The following is a 17,409-nucleotide window of genomic DNA, read 5'->3' as shown; positions in this document are numbered from 1 at the left end:
GAAGACACACAAATTTTACATTCCAACACGTCATGCATCACCATGCATGGTATAGAAAAGGCAAACCAGAGATTCTGGGAAAATAAATGACTTTAAACTGTTGTGACAGTTGTGCCAAAATGGGTGGCATCCTGCACTTTTCAAGCACAATTGTTTCTATTAGTTACTCAAAATTGGGTACAAAAGCAAAAGCAGATGATTGGCAGTCTTGTAGGTGGATCAGGATGAAATGAAAATGGCAAGAATTGTGCAGGCAGACACATGCATGAGTAGAGTTGTTTTTTTTTTTTTTTTTTTTTTAAAAAAAAAAAAAAAAAAAAAAAAACACCATTTATCAAACTTCATAATGGACTAGATCAGGGGCTCCAAAAACTTTTTTAGCCAGTAACCTCATTTTAATGACCCCAAACTATTCTTCAGAATTTCACTTTAACATAGATCACTACTTTCATTTGATGCACACTGAACCTCGTAAATAAGTGCTAGTAAATACTTGGAGTTGTTGGTTTAGTTGCTTTCACATTATAAATAATAGTTGGTTTAAAAAATAAATAAAATAAAAAAAAATAAATTAAATTTAAAAAAAAAAATTAAAACACTTCTGCAACCCCATCTGCATTTCAGCTGACCCCATGTGGGGTTGTGAAACTAATGGCTAGATTGAGAAAGAAATGTTTTCTCAAGGGGTGTCTTTGAATAGTGAGCTTCCCAAAGAGGTTCTGAAAACACTACATGATCGGAAAACACTCTGTTGTAAGGATCTACATAGTACCAGTAAAGAATCCAATAGAGGAACAAATCAATGAACCCTTTCAGCTTCTACATTTAACCTTTTTTATGTGATTGAGCTCTTAAGTGTACAACAAGCCAAGAACATGCGGTGTCCTGTTACTGTCAGCAAAGAACAAGCATGTTTCCAAGTGGGTACAAGATCATTAAAATGTACCACTAAGGAGTGAAAAAAGTTTATGGTTTGGGCAAATCCAGGTTGCTTTTGCATCATCTTGATGGAAGGCCTAGAATGTGGCGAAAGCGGAGAGGAGTGGGACGGTGTGGGGGTGTTTTTCTGGCTACCATTAGGGCCCTGGATATCCACTCAAGAATGTCTGAACGGCATAATATATCTGTTCCAGGAATGTGCCAGAAAGTTTTTATTGCCTCTCAGCCCTATCGAGCATCTTGCAGTGAGGCAAAAAAAAAAAAAAAAAAAAAAAAAAAAAAAGGCTGTCTGCAGAAATCCTATCCTGTGCCTTCATCCAGATTGCAAAAACCTCAATGTAATAATTTCATTTTCTAATGTCTTGCAAAACTCCAGGCCAAAAATACTTCAGGCCAAAGGAGGTGCAGGATGTATAGATTTTAATCATGTAGATTATAATGTTCAAGCAATGTGTCATCAAAACTCATCAGTGTATCTGGACATGACACTGTCTGATGGCTGTTTTACACACTTAAGAAACACTTAGAGGACATAATAATAATTTAAAAAGGTAAACTAGCCATAACGGTGATTGCATTATTGGGCAACATTTAGCATGGGCAGCATTTTGCTCTTAAACAAGTAACACGGTTGAATATAACAGGGATTTGTTTGTGTTTTAAATAATATAATTGGCAAATACACAAATTGTGGGTAATTAGCATTCATGCTAAAGGCATGAAAACATTTTAAAATGAGTAATTTACTTTCAGGGTGCACAATGGCTTAGTGGTTAGCATGTTTGCCTCGCACCTCCGGGGTTGGGGGTTTAAATCCTGTGTCCGCTTTGAATGCACTGAGTTTACATGTTCTCCCTGTGCTTCGGGGGTTTTCTACAAGTACCCTGGTTTCCTCACCCAGTCCAGGACATGACTGTAGGCTGATTGGCATCTCTAAATTGTCTGTGGTGTGTGATTGTGCCCTGCAATGCATTGGCACCCTGTCCATGGTGCCCCCTGATTTCCCTACGACAGGCCTCTAGCTCCCAAGTAACCCTGTGTAGGATAACGGTATGGAAAATGGATGGATGGATGGATAATTTACTTTGAATCCATAAATTGGGTAAAAAGGCTATTTCAAAATGACCTAGTCAGTCAATATCACAATATCAATAAAACTAAATAAAGAAGAATTAGAGAGCATTCTTCTTCCCATGACCTATAGGAAATTCAGACCTTCTTGTTGAACATATGACTTGGGGAATATTCCCCATATTTCATAGGGGTGAATGTTTTCAGGTACAGACTTGAGTAAATGTTATGAAAACTAAAATGTACATTTTCCATACCCTATAATAGTTATTGTGGGCTGAGGCAGACAAAAGTGTGATTTTCAAAGTGCTGTACATTTTATGTAGGGTTTATTAACACCCACATAGGTGGGTGTTAAGGACACTTTACCTGTGCTTAAATGTCTTTGACCTTTCAATAACATACATATTTGTAAATGTTATATCAGCGGAACATAAATGGTACACTGATCATGGAATCTCCTATAAATGTCTGCCTTCTCCTGATATGAACATTAGAGGAGAATTTGCTGATAAACCAGAGGGTCATGATGATGACAGCCTTCTAGGCAGATAACATCAGGCCTTTACATCATGATTCCTCATGCCCAAAAGCTTCTCAGTAGATACGATTGAACCTGTAATCCTTTCAGCTGGTCTGAATGGTGCTGCATTGGCAAATTCTGCGAACCCCGGCACTAATCCAGTCTGAATCAATATACTGCTCAGTTCTCTTCAAATCATAGTGACACTGAAGAATAAATTGGATGCAGCTCATATAGTCAGTGCCATAGGATGGGGCGTGCCAACACCCATCATTAAAAAAAAAAATAGTTTATGCTTTCAGGAGAACATGAACAAACCTGGAGGCTTAATAGTTAACTTAGGCTTGATTAGATGATAGTTATTAAGTGCCCCTCTTGCCCTTCATCTCTTTATTATGCTTATAATGAGCTTGATTATAGAGGTTAATTTGGTCTCAGTTTATTGTTTCAGCTTCCCTGTCTGTTCAGCCATGCATGGCCTTTTTGACACCAGTGCCAGAATTTAAATCCTAGATGCTCAGGTAAATTTTACAGATTTAGTCTAATGCACAGGGGTCAGTATTGCTGTATTGCAGGGTCCTGTTCATATATTATTCTTTGTTGTTTTTATTTTTGCAATATTATTATTATTATTTTATTTTATTTTTTTACTTGACATACAGATGGAATGTACACACATGCTATGTTACCTTTGTTTAAAAATATTTTTTCCAAAAACAGTTTAATGGGAAATGAATCCACATAGGAATTTTTTGACGTGACATCATTTAGATTTGTCACTTTACTGAAATCATACCTAATTTTGGAGGGGTGTAACATTATGGCATGTTGTATTGTGTGATATGAAGCTCTATATTTGATGTTTCTGTATATCAAAAAATACATTTAACAGGTTGCATAATACATGTATGCATTGTGTGAGGTGAATAAATATTTGAACTTAACCAAAAACTGCACTCTATCCTCCGAAAAAGTAGCCCCTTCTTTATTGTGAATCAGGATAGGTTATAGGGGATTAAAACTTTTGTAAGAATGCTGTTTTCCTTAGCTAATACACCAGTATACAGCAAATAGGAAGTGGAAGATTTCCCCAAAGGTCAATTACAAAGCTAATGGCCAGTGAGTGGTTTTAGTGAAACGTTAGGTGAATCCACCAAGTTAGAGTACCATAACCCCGTGCTAATATTATGACAGACATGTCTGAAATCAAGAACAAATATTTCCCGGCTGATTCAATCCATTCTAAAGAAACCATCACAGAGATTGGGAAAGTGCAGGTAGAAGTGTTATGTTTGGAGAAATGACAAAACTGCATTCTAACATGAGAACCTTATTCCATCTGTGAAACAGGGTGGTGGTAGTGTCATGGTCTGTTTTGCTGCATCTGGGCCAAGACAACTTGCCATCATTGATGGAACAATGAATTCTGTATTATACCACCGGATTCTAAAGGAAAATGTCAGGACATCTTTTCATGAAATGAATCTCAAGAGAAAGTGGGACATGCAACAAGACAACGACCCTAAGCATATAAGCTGTTCTATTAAAGAATGGTTAAAGATGAATAAAGTTAATGCTTTGGAATGTCCAAGTCAGTGTCCTGACCTTAATCCGATAGAAATGTTACGGAAGAACTTGAAGTAAACAGTTCATGTAAGGAAACCCACCAACATCCCAAAGTTGAAGTTGTTCTGTACTGAAATTCCTCCAAGCCGATGTGCAGGAATGATCAACAGTTACCAGTTGCAGTTACTGCTATGCAAGTGGGTCACACCAGATACTGAAAGGTTCAAATACTTTTGCCACTCACAGATATGTAATAATGGATAATAATTTTCCTCAATAAATAAATGACCAAGTATAATATTTTGTCTCATTTGTTTAATTGGGTCTACTTTTAGTACTATGTTTTAACTCATATTTATGCTGAAATGTAGAAAATTCTAAAGGGTTCACAAACGTTCATGCACTACCTTTGGAAATGTTACTTAATGTGTATTAACAGAATATTGAACAGGAGAACATAGGACCCTGGGAACATAAGAATGACCCCCTTCAGACACCAGTCACATCAGCAAAAGCTTGGCCAGAGAGATAATATTTAGTTAGCCATATTTATTTTTGTTACATTGTAATACATAGTATTTGTATTATTATAAGCTGCTAAGAGCCTGAACTAATGTAAAGAAGTTTCTAAAGTTTCCTTCAATCAAACATTATGCTAACACAGCAACAGTTGTTTGAAATTGCTGACTGCAGCTCAAAATTTCAAGACTGTAATTATTCAAGATATACGTTATCATTCAGTTTGAATGAAACTAGAAAAATAGACTCAATAAATTGAGATTCACTGCAATTTTCCATGCCTTTGTGTCCACTCTGTAATTAGCTTAACCACCCTGTCATACTCAGATCCACCCAATCATTATTATTTTTAGACACAGAGTAATTAAATAATGCTGTAAAAAAAAAATCAAAGAATGAAAGCTAGTATTATTAAAATGTGGGTTAGGAAATAAAAGTGTGTCTCTAAAAACAATACCCAAGTAAAGAGAAAAAACTAAACTATTTTCTAACTGGTATTTCATAATTTATTAAATTAAAAAGTTTTTAAACATTTTTATTTATTTATTTATTTTAAATAATAGTGCTTCTGAAACTGACTGTATCCTGGGAAGACTGGCCATATCGAATGTAAAATTTTCTATATATGTGGCTCTATTGTTTATTATCTATGTAGTCAACTAAGACATACTGTGTATTCCATTAATATTGGCACCCTTGGTAAAGATGAGCAAAGAAGGCTGAGGAAAAAAAAAAACCTTTATTTTTTAACCTTTTGTTCACAAAATTCACAAAAATATTCTGCTCTCATAGATAGCAAACAATTGCAAACACAGGTTTATCCAAAAAAAAAAAAAAAAAAAATCTCTGTGAAATATAGGTGTGCAACAATTACTGGCACCCCTATGAATTCATATGAATATATATATATATATATATATATATATATATATATATATATATATATATATATATATATATATATATATATATATATATATATATATATATATTTATTTGAAGTATATTCGTTGATATGTTTATTTTTTAGTATACCTGTATGATTAAGAACAGGAAAATAAAGAAAAAGAACAGGGGTATAAATATGAGGTAACACATTGGCTAAACTCCCTTTCATTCATAACAATGGGTAAGACGAAGGAATATGCCTGTGATTTTGTGGCAAAAGGTTGTTGAGCTTCACAAAATGGGACGTGTCTATAAGAAAATAGCACAAGCATTGAAAATGGCTATTTCCAGAATCAGGTCAATAATTAAGAAGTTCCTGTCAACTGGAAAACTTATGAATCAAACTGGAATTGGACGTGTGTCTATATCGTCTCAATGCACTGTGAAGAGGATGGTTCAAGTAGTTAAAAAAAATCTCCAAGGATCACAGCTGGAGAATTGCAGAAGTTAGTTGTGTCTTGGGGTCAGAAAGTCTCCAAAACTACAATCCGAAGTCACCTACATCACCACGAGTTGTTTGCAAGGGATTCAAGAAAAAAGCCTCTACTCTCATCCAAAAGAGCTTTTTGGCAATAAACACCAGAGGTGGTTTTCATGCACACAGAGAGGTAGCCATATGGAAAAGTACCTCTTGCCCACGGTTAAATATGGAGGTTGATCTTTAATGTTTTGGGGCTGTTTTTCTGCCAGAGGACCTGGACATTTTTGTTAGGATACATGGCATCATGGACTCTTCCTGAAAGCTTAAAATGTTGGATCTTCCAGTAGGACAATGATCCGAAACATACATCAATATCAACACAAAATGAACACAAAATCATGGTCCTGCCCTGGCCATCCCAGTCCCCTGACTTGAAACCCATAGAAAATTTGTGGGGTGAACTGAAGCTTTGGAAGGATCTGGAAAGGTTCTGTATGGAGGAATGGTCACTTGTCATGTATTCTCCAACATCATCGGGCATTATAGAAGAAGATTCAGAGCTGTTATCTTGGCAAAGGGATGTAGCACAAAGTATTGACTAAAAGTATGATAATAATTGTTGCACACCTATATTTAAAAAAGCCATTTTTTGGACAAACCTGTCTTTTGTTTGAAATTGTTTGATATCCATGAGAGCACAGTATTTGTGCGAATTTTTTTTTTTTTGTGTTTGTTTAAGAAAAGATCAGAAGGTTAAACAATAAAGACAATTTTAACATTTAGGGCATTTATCAGACACCCTTATCCAGACCAACTTACATTTATCTCATTTACACAACTAAGCAAATGAGGGTTAAAGGCCTTGCCCAAAGGCCCAACAGTGGTAGCTTGGCAGTGCTGAGCCTTGAACTTCTGACTTTCTGATCAGTAATCCAGAGCCTCTAACCACTGGGTCACCACTGTCAATTTTCACAGCCTTCTTAGCTCATATTTACCAAGGGTGCCAATATTAGTGGAGGGCACTGTATATTTTTGCAACTTGAATGTCTGCTGCTTATGATTACAAATAAAATTATATGAATATTAAGGCTTGAATGTTGGATGACTGTAAAAGCTGATAATCCTCTACAGCAATTTTGTCTTGTTCATGTACCCCAAAGATGTAGCCGGATTTTGTGGGCACTGTTATGGCTTTGTGTACAACACTCAGGCTGATCTGAGGAGATTTCAGACAGATTAACAAAGATCTGCAGCCCCAGGAATCAGAGCCAATGGAGTACTTTTATATTAGTGGTGAACCAATATATCACCAAAACCAATATATCGGCTGATATTTGTCATTTTTAATTATCTCATTGGCCGACAAATCTTACCATTCGGCCGATGTATGACGAGCCACGTGTCATTTGATGTGTGACATTTGACGCCATGTATTGCATAAGAGCATTCTCCCTTATTCTGGCTAAAAAAATGCCCGCTCAAGTGTGAAGCGAGCATCTGACAGACAGTAAAAGGACCAGTCATTGTCAGCTTTTTAACATGACGATACACCATGTTACAAACAACAACACTCTGGAATGCAACAAAGTCTTATTCAAACAGTACTGGGAGATGTCAGATCCACAGCCCAGCGGTAGCAATCAAGCCCATGGTGAGCTCCTGAGGGGCCACAGACGTGCTATATAAGAAGGAAAGCTGGGATGCTGAACTCAGCTGGATGAGACCTGAACATTGTATGCGAAATGGTAAGTTTGAATTCCTAGATTTTAAATCCATGTGCATCTGTATTTTATTGTCCGTGATTAATTTAATATCATCTGTACTGTACGTTTTTATATGCTCTTGTCTTTATCATGCGAAGATACATGAGGCTAATTAAGCATTTAATGGTAAAAAATATGCACCTTAACATATCAGGCGTGGCCGCAGCCCTCAAACCCATTTCTCCATTATGCCTAGCTGCGCAAGATGGAGGAGATTTTGTGGGCGTTCCTTTTGTGTTAGCCTTGTTCGACTTTGTCCCCTTCACTGCTGTGCACTGCAGAAGACTGAACGTGCTGTGCAAGCTGTCACCGATGTCATAGTGGGAGGATGTTTATTTTGGCCTGCCACATATCGAGATCAGAGCAAGCAACGGCGTGCAATTCTGCCTGTCTCAACAAATGTCTAATTATAAAAGGAAAGAAATAATTAAATGCTGCGTATCATCATCCCGCCACACAAAAGGAGCAATCACCATACAAATAAAATCACAATGCATCCATGAAGACTAGCGCTCTAGCTAAAAACCTGTGGGTGGTGTGATGTCTATTTTTTAAACACATGACAGGCTAAAAATTCCAACGCGCATCGATGTTAGAATAGCTAAACCACTGATTAACTCTGATCCACATATTTACAATGTATGATTCAAATGGAAAATCCTTTTAATTCACACCAATTCTCTCTTTTTTTTATCAGTTAAATAAAAACAAACCACTATAATGAGAGTCTGTCTTCTTGGAGGAAGGGGGCAGTAACATTATTGACCAGGACAACTAAACTCTGTTTCATTTCAGCACAATATTGATTAAGTCTGTCAAAAGCTATTAGCTTTACACCTGTACTTGTTTACAAGCCGAGGACTTGTTTGCTGCACCGGTGTGTATTATTAGATCAAGGCTCTGCCTAATCCGATCTGAAAAGGACAGAAAAATGATCATCACACGATCATGAACTGTCAGAATTCCTCAAATTTCACCAGATGTGAAAGACTACTTAGCATTCACTTGTTAAGTGCACTACACAAGGAGATAGGAGACTGGCTTATCGGTCTATATGGCATGTGAGTTTGGAGATCAGTATTTCTCCAATTTATCATTAATGGAGATTTTTTTTTTTTTTTTTTACTGAAATACAAATATGTTGTAGGCAAGTCCAATATTATTCAGTTTTTTTTTTCTTCACATAGAGAAATCTGGATGTACATTTATATTAAGACCCATAATGAGCAAGCCAGAGATGACAGAAGCAAGGAAAAGCTCCATGACATGGCAAGGAAGAAACCCTTATGTTTTATGTCTCTTATTCATAGAATGAAATAAATAGCGGCCATTTTATTTGAAGCCTGTGTGTTTTTCACTAGTGGATAATACTAAATGGCATTGAGCCAATGTTTCCAAGGCTAAACTATTCATCGTCAAAACTATTCAATGGCAAAACAGGAAAAAAACAAAACAAAAAAAAAACCCAAAAGAACATCCTGGTCCAAATCCTCTGTGACAAGATATACAAAACCCCTCAAAAAACCCCAATAAAAATCCATCACTTTAGCAGCTAATCTGCTATAAAACAGTCTCTTTGAAAATGGAGGGCTGTGATTACGCCACAGAGAATAATTATTCAGGAAGCTTTTATTAAGTACACTGACAATCACTCAAGTGGCTTTGTTTATCCCAAGACAATTATTTATTTATTTTTGTAAATAAGTGATTCGCTTTTAAACACAAGACACATTTGAATCATCTAGTACACAGTAGACTCACTTTGGAACTAGTTGAGAATCAGTTATTTTATCCGAATTGTCTGCTTGTGAATTATTTGCGCACATTATGTGGGGTGTTCTGTTATAGGAAAATAATAAACAGCACGGAGGTGTGCTGCGACCTGAGGCGAGCTACTGCTACCACCCTGAAGTTGATCATTTTCCTTTAACACATGACCTGAAGTGTTTTATTCCTCATATACCACTTTTATTAAATAACGCCATGTCATGTTTTTTTTTCTCCCCCGGTTACATTTTACATTTCCCCAGGTTACATTTATTTCTGTTACACTTACATTACACATAATAGCTGTCATTCTCTCAACAACTTTTTTCTTTTCGAAAATGCAGCTTGTCATCTGTCCTTCATGTAAGAAAACAGCTTTACCTCCTACTGACACACTTTTTTTTTCTTTGTTAAATAACACCATGTTTTTAAATCCAATTAGACTAATCAGATTCAAGACTTCAAGTATATGTTTGTGACATTTCAAGTTTCATTCCATGAATTACTAGTTAGTTGCTATGGTGCAGTATTTGAACAGGAGTTGTGGTGCTCAGTAGGGTTGCCAGGTCTGCATAACAATTTGTAGCAGAAGGGATGGGCGTGGTAAGCGTGGGTTTGCGCTGGGAGATGGAAGTGTCTGAGGACGAGGTAGGGAGGTAATGACTAACATGGCACACCTGAGAACTGTTATCCCTCTTGTTCTTATGTAATCTCTCTCTCTCTCACCCTCTCTGAGCAGTGAGCAGAACACACGTGTGTGTGTTTGTGTGTGTGTGTGTGTGTTAGTTAGAGAGCAGGTGCAAACCAAGCAACAGAAGCAGCAAAAAAAAAAGCTGAAAAGCTGTTTTGTTTTCTTTTGAGTTGCCAATAATCGACAGTGCCAAGGGACATAGCATAATAAAATCTCATATCACTGAGATGTGTGCTGTTTAAATTATCCCACTAATCTAAACCTCAGAATCATACCCTGTATTGAACTATACACACATATTGCAATGTTTTAGTACAAGTAAACCAATTCACCAACATACAACAAGCACAATTTCAAAAAGACAGATATATATATATATATATATATATATATATATATATATATATATATATATATATATATATAAATATAAAAATTGTATATACATTAATGCTAATAACACATGTAAGAGGAATTATTTCTCCATTTTTGGTCACTAAACATGACCTGTTACCTAAATTGAGTTTGACACCTCTACTCTAGAATGAGGAAGACATCTGAAGAGAGGATATGCACAGTACAGGAAAAAAAAAAAAAAAAAAAAAAAAAAAAAAAAACTCTATTTGCTATAGAATAGTATTTGCTTCTGATTCTTTTGACATGAGCATCACTGGTTAATGTAAAATTTGTGCATAGGAGTGGAAAGTTACCTGGGAAGTGTGAACTAGCTCGTTTAGAAATGCATTGCTCTTGCTTGTACTTAAATTGGAAAGATAACGTAGAAGCTCCAGGACATTGACAAGACACATCGTAAGCTCTTAGATGTTGGGACACTTTGGAGGAAATAATATCTCCCGAATACTGATGTTGGCTCATACAGAGGCACTTGAATGAAAATGTTTCAAGGCAAAATATGAGCTGGCTATTGGCCGGAGATTACGTATTCTACAGTGCTGTGAAAAAGTATTTGCCTCCCTGGGGTAGGCTCCAGGCTCCCCCAAGACCCTGTGTGATAAGTGGTATGATGGGAAATGGAAGAATGGATGGCTGGATGGATGGATGGACGGACGGACGCACATACTGCAGTGTTAAAATGGGTCGAAGAATTAAGACATATTGATTTGCATGCTTATTTGAACTTAGTGAGGTGAGATCTACAGGGGTAAAAAATGCTACAGTGTTGGCTACAATGTTTTCTTTATATGTTCAAAATTTAAATAAATAAATAAATAAACAAATAAATAGATAAACACACTATCTAGATAAATACAGGAAATCTTTTTTTTTTTTTGGTTTGAGATAAGAAATAAAGTCTGGACTCATGCTATATTCACAGGGGATCAAACCCACTGGCTTACTTTCAGGCAGCTCAGAAACAAAAGTACTTCCTTTATGAGAAAAGCTCAATCTGATTAATATAAATTTACTTTAAATCTCAAATCCAGTCAAGTTCTGAAGGGCAGGCAGTTCTATTATAAAGCCCTCAATGTCATAATTGATTAATGCATTTGACAAGAAGTAGATCTACTTTAGCTTTTAATATAAATATTTCATGGCTGCTAGTCACCTAGTTCATAAAGCATAAATTGGACTTTTCATAACTGCTACTGACCTTGCATATTCAGTAGGCTAAACAGGGATGCTGCTAAAAGGGGGGGGGGGGGGGGGGGGTTCAAAATGGTTTTGAAGCATAAATGTAAAATCTTTTTTACATTTTAGATCCCCCCCCCCCAAGATAACAGCTTAGTTAATATTACAGTTTATGTGCAAAATTATGTATACCAAGTTCTCTGTGCTGAAGTCTTTCCCATGGTGGAAAATTTGGAAAGGAATTGTTCCCAAGGAAAAAAAATGAAAGGAACAGTCACCTTACAGAAAGCTTCACAATATCAACATAACTGCAGATTGATCTATTTGGTATTAGGCTTAGATTATGTGGAGCATCCGCCATGCAAGTTCCTGTGAATGAGCTGTTACTATAGAAACGGTTAAGTATTAGAACAAGCACATTAATAAAAACCTGGGAGAATTACAGCCAGTACTACTTTCTTACTAATCAAATTCAAGAATTTGACAGTACTGTGGTGTAAATCTGAATACATTTGTTACTTTTTTAATGATCTGCCTCAATCTCTTAATACTTTCGTTAATTTGATTGAAACTCTAGGGGTGAATGATATTTCTTATGTTAATAGTACCTTTTTTTCTTGTTTTGTTTCAGTACGCAGAAGGAAAGATAGGACTTTTGTCATTTTTGTTTGGAAGGTAATTCAAAAATCTCAATTAGCAATCTTTTGTTTATCAGTTTGGCATTACTCACCCTGATGCTAATTCTCTGGCAGCAAGCTTCTTTTTCAAGCTTCTCTTTCCATACGTTTGCTTCAGAATAACGAGTCTGGTATCTGGAAATTAGCATAAAGGATTGAAATAATCTTAGAATTAATAAAAAAATAAACAATATTTAATCCCCCTAGGTCATAAAAATTGCATTTTTTAATTTTTTTTATTTAGTTCTGCCCTGAACAAAGCTATTTCACATAACATATGTTGACATATACTCCACAAGACACAGTAACAACTGAATTTACACAAATGAACCTGTTCAAATGCTTACATAAGCGTGATGATTCTTATCACTGTGTTCTGAAATCTGGATGAACAACTACTGTTTTTATGTTTTGTGATAGTTAACCTGCCCACCATTCTTCAGAAAACTCCAGGTCATGCACATTCGCTGCTTTTCCAGCATCTTCTGCACATTTAACCCCTTTCCAACAGTGGCCAAAAGAATGTTGAGATCCATCTTTTCACACTGAGGACAACTGAGGGACTCGTACACAACTATTATAAAAGGTGCAAACGTTCACTGATGCCAAGAAGATAACACGACGCATTAAGAGCCAGGGGGGTGTAAACTTTTGAACAGGATGATCAGTGTAAATTGTTCTTATTTTGTCTTCTGGGAAACATGTAAATATCTTATGTAGCTGCTGAAGGGCGTTATTTAATGGGGGGGGGGGGTGACTTTTTAAACAAAATAATTATTTACACCGATCATCCTGTTCAAAAGTTTACATCCCCCTGGCTCAACATCGTATAACCACTGATGGAAAGGAGTCAAACATGCACAAGATGCTTGAAAAGAAAAGAATGTGCAGTCTGTCACGTTTTTAGGTAGAGATGGATGCAAGTGCAGAACTGAAGTGAATTTAATAATATACAAAACAACAGACAAACTAAGACTTACATGGTAGAAGCAAGAGCAAAACATAATACCAATAGACCAACCAAACAACGTAAGACAACCCATGCCGTACAGAACGTGACTATATATACACCAGTGCTAATGAGCCAAAACATGAATCAGGTGAAACAGTACATGTGACTAGGTGCAGTGGCTGATGGGAATCGTAGTCTCTAGTCCTTCTAATCCGACGTTTACATGACAAGGACCTGGAGGATTTTTCTGAAGAAGTGGACTATACAGTGTGTAAATATATATGATGTGAAATAGCTTATTCAGGGCACTACTAAAAAAAAGTAAAAAAGCAATTTTTACAAGCAATCTTTATTATTATTATTATTATTATTATTATTATTATTATTATAATGATTATTTTGCAAATTCTACAATGTAAGCTTATGACCTCAACTGCAGTTCTTGTTAATACGAGAAATTGAACTGAATGCATATTGTAAAATGGGTCATTTTCTCCCAAATAAAACATATGGTTTTTAATATCTGCTGCTTCATTTTCAGCTCATTTATGAGTTAAGAGCATTTAACTGAAAATAGGATGGGAAATCATATGTATATGTATAACCTATAGCCTGAATATTTTCCATCAGTGGCGGATTTGAATCTCTCTGCTGGGGGGGGAGCAATTATTTTCAGACCTTTGGCCAGACTGTTGTATCCTTTCCAAGGCTGTGAAATTCCAAATAAAAAAAAAATAAAATTCATAATGGTCAATTTTGCCTCTAGGAAAATAGCCTGAGAGACAAGCAGTCTGGGAGCTTGATTAATGACCTGGAGGACAGAACGAACTTGTTTGTTTATTTTATTGAATGGGAGTGAGCAATAAAACGCGTGTATGTTTAAATGGGTGTGTAATGTGTAAGTTTGATTTCTGACCTTCATCTTACAGTGAGCATGTTTATGTTTTCTTGGGTGTATGGACATGAGCGATAAAATGGAAGGTTAAAGAAGTGTGTATCCGAGTGTGTGTGTGTGTGTGTGTGTGTATGTGTGTATGTGTGTGTGTTCATGATGTGCTGGTAAGGGTGTAATTATTCTACCCTATTGTGCATTATCCTTAGCCAGACTCTGAGAGGCAGCTAATTAAAAGTCATGTCAGGTTTGTGAAACTTTGGAATCTCTATGGAAATCTCTTTCAGGCTGTTGTCTCTAAGAAATCAATCAGATAGCACACTGTCTGCCACCTGCTCTTACAGCTATGTTCATTTCTTTATTACCACATTCACACCCACACAAACACCCACCCGCCCACACACACACACACACACACACACACACACACACACACACACACACACGCACATGACACACACTTCATTCTCCTAAATTGGTGTCCCTCTCTAGTGCTGGCAATCTTATAGTACACACATACACTCATGACCATTTTCTAATCATTATCAAGGACCCTACTAGGCTCTGCACTAAAAGGATCCAGTGACATGAATAATTGGATGCCAAATTGTCAACAACAACAAAAAAAAACCATGCAAAAATTATTGGAAGCAGTCCAGCAGTACCAATTGTGCCAATACAGCCTGCTTTTGTCTAACTAGCTCAATTAGCAGGGATTGGGAATTTGCTCTTGACCTCATCACCCTATATTTAAAGCACTGAGGCTGCCAAATTCTTGAAGTGAGAATTTTTTCGTTACAAATATCTGATTAACCACCGAGTTCAAGTTTGTCTATATTCATTGAAGCATTTACAATTCCATTTCCTATGCAGATCTTAAATAAATGCTTTATATAAAGGTCAGAATTAATCCATCTTATTTGTGATAAGATGTGCTAATATGCATTTTTAGATCTGGGAAGTCAGCCAAACCACATGTCTTATCCAAACGTGTAGAAACTGATGGTGTAGTTTATCACCTGATAAGTTCAACATAACTTAGGCATGCCCTTTTTCTCTCTCTTTCTTTGTTTTTCATGTTAGCCTGTGCCGGAGAAGGAATGCTCATATATGGTGTCGTTTTCCTCTCATATAGGCGCACTCATATAAGTGAGTGTTTTTATCACCCCCGCCTTCCTCAAGCACTGCATCTTCTTATCTGATTACACAGAAGTTTCTGTCCCTGTTGTACTTGTTCTGACACGATAAGCTTTCTGTTCCTAGTGATGTCAAGCAATGTTCTAACTGTCAAACCCTTCCTCTTTTTTTCTGTATATATACTGCACTCTTCTTATGTCAGCATTAAATGAAGAAGCTGAACTCTGTGTCTGTGTGACGAAATCTTATCATCACCTCTGGTAAGAAGGAAGCACACTAAATCCTGATTTGCAGTATGTTTCCATCTGAACAGGCTTCGTAGCTCCAGAAAAGCATTTTGGATAGGTTTGTAAAAAGCCACTCAATGAATCTAAACAGCATGAACCACCCACCCACCTTGGCAGCGATTGGTCAGCAAGTTGGTTTAGTACGTTTATAATTGCAATCTCACTTCAATCCCTTTTCTTTAACCAATCATCCTTTCCCTGATGAAACGTACAGAGTTTTTTTGTGCTTTTTTTTTTGCGGAAAACTACTTGAATTAGCGAAATTGTGATTGCATGAAATTGTTTTGCGTGGTTTTTCGCAGTGAATTTTTTTATCGGTAAATGAGACTTTCTAGCTGTACTCATGTCAGACGAACGTGAATCAAAAAGGGCTTTGACTGAATGCGCATTATGATGATGTCACCGGTGAGTTGACGACGTCACATGACGCGTCTTGGTCCAAATCGGTGGGAAATCTGTGGGAAGTGTAAGCTCCTCAGAATATTGCAGAGTTAGCTTTATTTTGCATTCATTTCTTCAATCGCTAAATCCTGGAGGGGCAAAAATAATTCCACCTAAATATCAGCTATATTCAATACAAAGTTGGAGAAACAAAAACTCTTTTCCCACACTAGCTCTGATTTTTTTTTTTTTTTCTCTTAGTGACACTGCCAAGAAGAAACATTCCACAGTGTCAAGTTACATACTTAAATTTGAATATTATTCAATTTAAACATCATCATAATTTATGGATCATGGTGAAAATGGCCTTTGCTGATGGCCTCTGTCAAAGTACCTTGATAAAAGATTGAAAAGTTGGCAACATGAGGAATAATGACCATATGCACATACAGGCGCTTGGCTTTAATGTGAGTTTTAATCTTCTAAAAGACAACAGTATAACTCAGCCCTACAATACATAATATATGATCCCCTCAGGATAGGTGAGAGCTGTAAATTGGCACTGCTGACAGATGTGAAGCCTTTTTTTTTTTTTTTTTCCAGGTCAGGGGCTGCTTTGACAGCATGAACCTTGTAGATATATGGATTTCCTTATGCACGCTGTAAGTTTAAATATCACTTTGCAAGCATTGGCAGTAAGGAGGAATGATAAAGACTGATGTGTCATAATGAACAAATTACTGCAACAGGTTAAAATATACTAATAAAAGCAATGTACACAAAAAAAGGCAAATAAATAAATAAATAAATAAATAGCCAGGCAATTGGTATAACCATGCAGTTATAATATAATATAATGTAATGTATAATGTAGTGGTTTTTTTTTTGTTTGTTTGTTTGTTTTTTTTCTACTAGGTCTTCATCAGACAGAAATAGACGATACAACAATTATTGTACTGTCACATACTGCTCAATTCGGATTTCATCCTTCTTCACACCGTTTAAGTTTCATATCAGATGTGGCAGCTGTAATATCTTTACAATTTCACAAGATTCATGAACCGTATCCATTCCACATCCTGATTGAGGAGCCACTCTACAACCGTGAGGAGATTTGATTTTACTCAGCGTGTTGGTGCTCTCCGCTGCATCCTGTTTAGTCCTGTTAATCACAGTTGATCTCATGAGACATTTGCAAATTCAAATGACCAAGGAAAATGTGGTTCGATTTCATGTGAATAAAGTTGGAAGAACAGATACAAATACTAATACGGGTTAGATGAAG

General features: G+C 36.4%; 1 long non-coding RNA gene across 1 annotated transcript in view; it reads right to left on the bottom strand.

The window, feature by feature from the left end:
• LOC128629592 (uncharacterized) overlaps positions 1-13,505 on the bottom strand; it is a 66,062-nt gene extending 52,557 nt beyond the window's left edge. Inside the window, exons 1-2 of the long non-coding RNA XR_008393954.1 lie at positions 13,456-13,505; positions 12,529-12,610 (exon numbers count right to left, since the gene is read on the bottom strand). This is a non-coding gene — a long non-coding RNA (uncharacterized LOC128629592). The remainder of the gene's footprint in view (positions 1-12,528; positions 12,611-13,455) is intronic.
• Positions 13,506-17,409: the final 3,904 nt, after the last annotated feature.

This window comes from Ictalurus punctatus, chromosome 4 (genome assembly GCF_001660625.3).
Source record: "Ictalurus punctatus breed USDA103 chromosome 4, Coco_2.0, whole genome shotgun sequence".
In the NCBI taxonomy this organism is placed as follows: Eukaryota; Metazoa; Chordata; class Actinopteri; order Siluriformes; family Ictaluridae; genus Ictalurus; species Ictalurus punctatus.
The sequence above is the reverse complement of the archived record's forward strand: the minus strand, read 5'-3'. Positions and strand labels throughout refer to the sequence as shown.